This window comes from Glycine soja, chromosome 4 (assembly GCF_004193775.1).
Source record: "Glycine soja cultivar W05 chromosome 4, ASM419377v2, whole genome shotgun sequence".
NCBI classification, from domain to species: Eukaryota; Viridiplantae; Streptophyta; class Magnoliopsida; order Fabales; family Fabaceae; genus Glycine; species Glycine soja.
Window position 1 is genome coordinate 37,100,214 of NC_041005.1, and position 5,992 is coordinate 37,106,205.

Sequence of the window (5,992 nt, forward strand, 5' to 3'; positions counted from 1 at the left end):
GTCAGCCACATGCTGCATATAGAGTTCCATCCTCTGCATGTGAGCAGGGATGGATTCTAGGGATGGTGGCTGTTGTAGAGGGGTCAATGATGCATCTGCGGCTGGCTGCTGATGGTCCTGCCCCTGCTGCTGTGCCTGCCTTGGCATACAATACTTTTCTATGAAGGTTCTATTAATGGGAGGCCGGATAAGCTTTATGGAGGTAACTGGCACCCCATAGAATTGGCAGAGACCCATGATCAAGGCCGGAAACCCTAGTGCTATGTTGGGCTTTTTTGGGTCCACTGGATGCCTGGGAGGTGTGATCCCTGTAAATTGGTAAATGGCATCCGAGATTAGCTGGGCCACATTAATACTAACTGTAACATCCTAGAAATTTCTACCCGGAATTTTTGGGAAACGATGTATTTTGAATGATTATATATATATATATATATATATAAGTATTATTCAGTGTATATGCATATATGTTCTTGGTAGAAGTAGGGATAGTGGGGGCAAGATACGCGGGTTAGGCTAATTAAGGAAGAGAAGTCCATAACTGGGAGGTTATGGGTTAATTCTTAATTAATTAGTCTAAATATCATCGTTTTGCGTGCGACTTAAAATTTGACAAAACCAACCTCTGAACCACGCTCGGGGTTTTATTCTGAGCGTTTTGATATATATATATATTGATTACTTTCGAAAACTGGCCCCGACGGACGCAGAGAAACACGAAGAACTGGAACCAGAGAAACGACACGCAAACCGAGGCAGGATTTTAGCGTTTCAAAGGTCAGATTTTTCTCACTTTTTGTGGCTGAGTATGGGTCACAATCAAAAGAGAAAGTGGGCCCTTTTTGCTCCACTCAAATGGAGACATGTGGCATAGTTTATAATAAAATAATAAGAAATGAGGAAAAAGCCTTTTTAAAAATTAAAAAGCAACTCTCTCTCTCTCCTCACTCATCCCCACATTTTTCAGAAGCCTTTTCCTCTCTCTCTCACGTTGCTATTCTCTTCTCCTTCATTCTCCATTGAAGCTCCAAACAAAGCTCCAACCTTTGGTGCCCATTTCTGCTCCAAATCGCGAAAGGAGGGCATTTTCGGAGTCGTGAAGTGCGTGTCTACGAGTGGGACTTCGAAATTTCAGGTTTGGGTGGACTTCTTTCTCTCTTGATTTTCGTGGGTATGGGGTTTTGGGAGATATGATGGGTAGTCTTGCTAGTTTTCTGCTTCATGATGATTATTTGTGAAGGAACTTGTTGAAAACATGTTGAACTTGCCATGTTTGGATGAGTTAAGCTTACCCATTCAGTTTTAGGGTTTTTATGATGATGCTTGTGATGTTTATGTGCTGAAATTGCTTATGGAAAACTGTTAGAGATGAAGGGTGGAATTAACCTAGGGTTACAAAGGGAGAATGTGGTGTTATGAGTGGAGAAAGAGTGAGGCTTTGAGAGTTGGAAGGTAAAATCTGAATTCTGTGGTAAATGGAGGTTAAAGTGAGTTAATCCTAGCTTGAAATGTCATTTAGGACTTATGAGAAAGCTTGGACTGTGCTAGAGAGAAAAACAAATGACCAAAGTGAACCAAGAGCCATTTCTAGGGCAAAATTGAGTGTTGAGGAGTCAAATTTTGATTCGGAGGAATTTTAGGTGTAAATCCAGTTTGAGAAAGTTTAGATTGATGTTATAGACTTGTTTGAGGTGAGAGTTTGCTTCAAATTTGTCCCATTCTCAATTTGACTTCTCAAGCCTAGAAAATCCATTAAATTGGGGGGTTTTGGACACCTAGATTTTGTGTTGCTGTGGTTTGAAGCTTGACTTTGGTTTAGACATGATTGATACATGATTTGGGACTTGTAGGATTTGATTTGGGCAAGATTGGATGAGGGGAAGTGTGGTTTTCGAAATCTGCACTTCGTGCAGATTTTTGCTGTGAAATTGTGCAGCAGGATTTTGCACAAGTGCAGAAAAATGCTATGTATTTGCTGGTTGTGGAAAGAGTAATGTAGAATGAATTCTGGATGTTTGCTAGTAGATCCCAACGGTCAAAATGTGGGTTTATGTACTAGAGACTTCCAGTAAAATTTTCGAGTCGATCCAACGGTTAACGAATTGGAACGAAGGAAATGTTTCTGGGGTATTTGTATGTGAAAAGTTGTGATTTTGGGTGGTGTTTTGGGCAGACTTTTCTGCCTTTGCCCTGTCTTGCTTGGCTGTGATAGCTTGTGCTGTTTGAATGTTGTATTACTTTGATGTTGGGGAAGCTTGGGAGGATTGATGGGGACCCAGTGTTGAGAGAAACGAGGATATGGGCTACGTGGGAGTACGTGAGCTCAGTTGGAGGTGGGCAACAGGGGATGGTGGGTTTATGCGCGCTTTGTGGATGTGGAAAACTTGTTGTGCACCATCGCCCGACCGCCACCTAGTACCACATGTGATGGGTACCCCGTAATCCTACAAGCTCGAGATGAGGAAGTGTAGAAGGGTGGAACTTCCTGCTTTTATTCGTTGACCACAGAGTGGTACCTGGAGATATGTCGCGGGGGTCAGGAGACCTTGGGGACGTCAGGTGGGGTGCTATTGCCCAAAACCAAGCTTGACCAATCCTGACCCAACCCGGGCATAGTCAGTCAGTGAGAACCTGTGATGTACCTAAACAGGCGAGCTCCTGGCAGTCAACAGATAAAAGGAACAAAGACCACAAAGCAAGGAGGCTTGTGGTGGCTGGCCAGCTGTGAATCTTGTGTGATATATGGGTTATGACCTCTGGTAATCGATTACCAAGGGTGGGTAATCGAATACAAGGCTTAAAAATGAAGATAGGAGGCTAAGATGGTCTCTGGTAATCGATTACCAAGGGGGTGTAATCGATTACCAGGCTTGAAAACGAGGTCAGGAAGCCATGAGGGCTTCTGGTAATCGATTACCAAGGGGGTGTAATCGATTACCAGGCTTAGAATTGAAGGCAGCAGGTTGTAGAGGCCTCTGGTAATCGATTACCAGTCTGTGTAATCGATTACACAGAGGAATGGGTCACTGGTAATCGATTACAAGGTATGTGTAATCGATTACACAGTGCCTCTTTCAGGTTTTCATGTCCTGAAGCTGTGTGATTCGAGTTTGGCCTCTGGTAATCGATTACCAAGGCTGTGTAATCGATTACCAGAGATGAAAAGCCTTGAGATACCCCTTTCACTTGCATGTAATGGTTATGAGAAGCATTGTGTTGCGGCATAGTTAGATTCTTATGAAAGAGTCTACCCCTTTCTTTTCTTTCTTGTAGATCGTGATGGCGGCGCAGCTAATCCATGATCGAGTAGAGATGGAGTGCCTAGAGGGAGCCTGGGTGACCCTCGAAGGCAACATGAGGTGCCGATTTTGGGGCACTATTCGATTTACGGCGACTTCTTTGGTGCATCCAGATGAACCCGTGCGCACGCTTCAGCGCACTGTGGAGTGGATACTACCCACGCCTACACCATACCGTCTAGTGGAGCCAGTCCAAGTGATCGAGGTGACGTCATCCGAGGAAGACCCAGAGGAGGATCTCGAGGAGCTACCTCCCGAGCCTGCTGTGGATGCTCTTGACTTTCTAGAGGGTGATGAGGACCCACTTCCTGAGGTGGATTCTCCCGAGGACGTCATGTCGGCATCCGAGGCAGACTCTACGGAGGATAGTGGCCCGAGAGAGATGGCGGCCAGTGGAGGCTCTTCATCATAGTGGACAGCTCTTCGAACTAGTTTTATATACTTTCTGAGGGTGGGTGTATCTAGGATTGACTGTTAGGTTTACTCTTTTGTTTTTGTATGGGTAGACCTGATGTATAGGAATTTGATGATTGTATACATGTGGCTGAAGCCACCACTGTGGACACCTTTGCTCTGGATGACACTATGTATTTTTGTAAAACTCCCATATTTTGGACAGCTTTAAATGATGAATGTATTTATGATCAATCCTTTTATTTGAGAAGCAAGCATTTGCAACTTTATTTGTAAAAGAGTTTATCGACCGTATTTTATTCTTTTATTTTCACATGACAACCTAAAGTAATGGCTGGTACATTCTTCCTTTTGAAACAGCAAATTAGTTTAGAGATTATGAGCGGTAAGAAAGAAATGACTCCGAATAGAGTTGTGAACTGGCCATTCAGGACTCTATAGTGAGGATTTTCCTTCTAAACCTTGTTTTGGTGAAAAGAGAAAGAAATGAAAAAGAAAAAGGAAGAAAAAAAAATTTACCATGGTTTTTGTTAATTAAATCATTACTATTAAACCAGTCATTATTTTGGGGACGCCACACTAACCTGAGTCAAGATGGCATAGACCAAGGGAGGATCAGAATTATGATCGCTGGGGAGGATATTGCTGAGAAACAACGTCATCTAGATCTGTGTCAGGGTGGTCATGCTAGTGCGCACGATCCGCACCCGTCTTCCTGTCACACTTCGGGTGAAGTTCTGCCTTGGAACACACAGCAGTTGACCGATGGTCTCTTCATCAAAACCCGAAGCCCGACTCCTCCTCTCACTGAATTTGCAATGGTGCCCCTCTTCTAGGACCAACGGATGCCCTAAGAATTTATTAATGGCATCTTATTCAAAGGGGATCCATTGTCCTCGTACCCAGGAGCACTTATCCCTGACTCCCTCCTCTGTGGGCCATGCATTGGTGTAGAACTCCATGACTATTTCTGGATCATATTTAGCCATGGGCCCCGCAAGTTGAGTCCACTACCTCCTGGCAATTTCCTCCTGGAACTTAGTGTACTCTCCATCTCTCAACTGGACCCTTCTCTCCTTAAGGAAAGACCAACTCTTGATTGCTTCAAAATGGCGTTGGTGTTCCTCACTTTGGAACAGGTGTCTGTCAAATTCCATATCCGCTTGTGGGGCCGCACTGGACCCTTCTCTAGTGGCCTCCTTCCTTGCCCTCTTAGAGAGAAGCTTCTTTGGAGCCATCACCTGTAAAGACACACCCATAAAAATTAGTTTGCACGAAACGTACAACTATCATTTCATTTATCTTTAACAAGCAAAAGCCAAACAATTTTGAATAGTGCATATTTCTTTTTTTACCAAATGCAAGTGTCACTATGAAATTAGAAAACAATCATACATCGGTGCATATGTTATTTTATTATGTATATTTTTTGAAAAGCATTTTAGCTACCTAGATGCAAGGTGCCTATCATAGTGTAGCAAGCTCAAACATTAGTCTAAATCCAAACAATCACTCTCACACACTTATGTAATTCATACTTTTTGCATCCAAGACAAAGTTTAGATTTTTATGCCTAACTCATTCTCTTGGCATTTCAATCTAACAACCTAAGTTGTTCACACCTTCCAAAATGATAGTTGTACATGCACAAACTCATTTCACAATTCAAATTTCACAATAACACATGCAATGGTCATTGAGCCATTTCATCGAATAGTTGGAGGGCGCAGGTTCAAGCATGTAAAAATGAGGAATGGAGAATAATATAACATGCCAGATTTCTGAAAAGGCGCACCTTCCCTACATCTAGGAGGGTGCACCTTCCCTACATCTAGGACCACTACCATCAGAAAAGGCATTTCAGGCATCAGGCAACTTAGTGGAGAAAGCTTGTATGAGTACTGGGAAAGATTCAAGAAATTGTGTGCAAGCTACCCTCACCACCAGATTTTTGAGCAACTCCTTCTTCAATATTTCTATGAGGGACTTAGCAACATGGAGAGGAGTATGATTGATGCTGCCAGTGGTGGAGCTCTTGGTGATATGACCCCTACTGAGGCTAGGAATTTGATTAAGAAGATGGCTTCCAACTCCCAACAATTCAGTGCAAGAAATGATGCTATTGTTCTTAGAGGAGTCCATGAGGTGGCCTTGGATTCATCTTCATCTACTGAAAATAAAAAGCTTGAAGGAAAACTTGATGCCTTGGTCAACCTAGTAACTCAGCTTGCCATGAATCAGAAATCTACACCTGCTGTAACAGTCAGTGGTCTATGTTC

General features: G+C 43.1%; 1 non-coding gene across 1 annotated transcript; it reads right to left on the reverse strand.

The window, feature by feature from the left end:
• Positions 1-5,555: 5,555 nt before the first annotated feature.
• Positions 5,556-5,662, reverse strand: LOC114410959. The gene has a single exon (XR_003666349.1). It is a non-coding gene; the product is annotated as a small nucleolar RNA R71 (small nucleolar RNA).
• Between the last annotated feature and the right edge of the window lie 330 nt (positions 5,663-5,992).